Below are 1,915 nucleotides of genomic sequence, written 5' to 3'. Positions count from 1 at the left end.
ATGAACCTGAGCCTTACCATGCTTGTTACAGAAACGAAGTCCTCTGTACCTGCATACTGCAACAAAGCATCCCCGAGGAAATAAAAATGAAGGTTATATTCTCCTTCATATTTAGATTGAGCATCAGTGATCTCTTCACCTGTCCCAGCCAGCAAAGTCTGGCGAGCCCTGCTCTACCCAATACCATTCTGAACATTCTGCTTTCTTCAGCTCCTTTCTCAAACATCCCAGTAATGTTCCACACAAAAGTGAGTGAAATTCTCTAAATGCTGGAGTAGATGGAAAGCACCAGAACGGCTGAGAAAGGGAAAAAAAAAATAGCCCAGTGTTAAATCAGCATCTAAGGTAACAGAAGTTGCTGGACAAAACAAGGAGAAAAATGCACATTGTGACAAACCTCAGCGAGTATCTTAGGCTATAAGAAGGGGCAGTAAGAGGTCCATAAGCCAGTGCTATAGGTAAAATGTCACCACATAAATGTAACAGTTCTTTCTATCATACAATTTCAAAGGTAAATGAAAGTCCTATTCTTAAGAAATCAATTGTGTAATGCAGGGCTTAATATAGAGCCTTCCTGACGTTTAGTCAAAATGCAGGTCCGTTGTTCTTAAGATTCAGAAATAAAATCCCCATCCTGGCCACTTGGTCATACTTTTGGTCTGCAGAACTCCACCAGTGCAGGCGGAAAGGAACAGAGGAGCATGCCAGCGAGCTCCCCAGATGCGCCTGGAAAAGGCAGCGCAGCACAGGAACGTGCAAGGCACCAAGCGGGAGGCAGGCAGGGAACCTGCACACACTGTGCTCTAGTAGTACTCCAGCCCAGCCCTGTCCAGTTATTTGTCGAGAACACAAGCACGCTCACAACTTCCTCTTGCTTTCCGAGAAGCATCTTGCTCCTCCTGTGCTATTCCCACATGCTGCCCTGCCAAGAGATTTTGCGGATTCTGCCTACATAAACACACGTCTGTCCTGCACCAGTCGTTTGTACGATCAGCGATGCACACGCCTGCGATCCAGGCAGGGGCAACGGGGAGAGCCACCGCCGCTGTTTTCCAGTCCCTGCTCCACAGCTGAGATGCAGCAACCGCCCACGTGACCGCCGTGTAAGGCTCAGTGTCAAATCTTGCACTGAGAAGGAATAGGGTGGAGTGCTCGCTGGAATCTCCATAAATATGGGAGCCTGAAGGGAGTCCGCGAGAGGGAATCTCCCTGCTTCAGCGGAGATGTTCCTGCTCCGTGACAGCTTCGGTGCTGATCTCTAAGGGGAAACCTCCCCGACCCCTCCGTTACCGCCGACCACGCTGAGGGGGAGGACGGGGAGGCTGTCCCCACCCCGCCGCGGCCTGCCGGCCTCGCACCCCGCGCCGCTCCCCGCGCAGCCGGCACGGCACGCCCCGCGCTGCCCGAGCCGAGGCCGGAGCGCGGCGTTAGTGGTAGTTCTGCGCCGCACGGCTCGTCCTGCAGCCCAGGGGGAAGCCGGCGAGAGCTGAGGGCACAGCGCAGAGGGCGAAGCAGCCAAGTGAACGCAGGTTTCCAACACCTCTATGAAAAACAGAAAAGCATTTCCAGCAGCGGCAGCGTTCAGCATTCCAATACCCCTCCTCCCCCCGCTCCGCGTCCGCGTGGTGCAGGCCCCAGGGCCCGCCGGCCTTCCCGTGGCTGACCCCACCCTGCCGGGACCTGCCCCCTGCGCTCCGGGCACGGCGGGGCCGCAGCGAGGGCGTTGTGACTGCGTGACTCGCGCCGAGCTCGGGCCGGGTGGGAAACACAAAGGCGGCACAGAGAGGGAAGGAAACGAGGGGGTTGGGGAGGAGGGGCCCACACGCGCCGCGCCGCAGCCCCGGGGACAGCTCCGGGCCGGGAGGCTCTCCCCGCGCTGGCGGAGTGACAGCGGCCGGGGCCAAGGGGCGGGGCG

This window comes from Numida meleagris, chromosome 2, assembly GCF_002078875.1.
Source record: "Numida meleagris isolate 19003 breed g44 Domestic line chromosome 2, NumMel1.0, whole genome shotgun sequence".
Classification (NCBI taxonomy): Eukaryota; Metazoa; Chordata; class Aves; order Galliformes; family Numididae; genus Numida; species Numida meleagris.
This window is presented reverse-complemented; position numbering follows the sequence as displayed.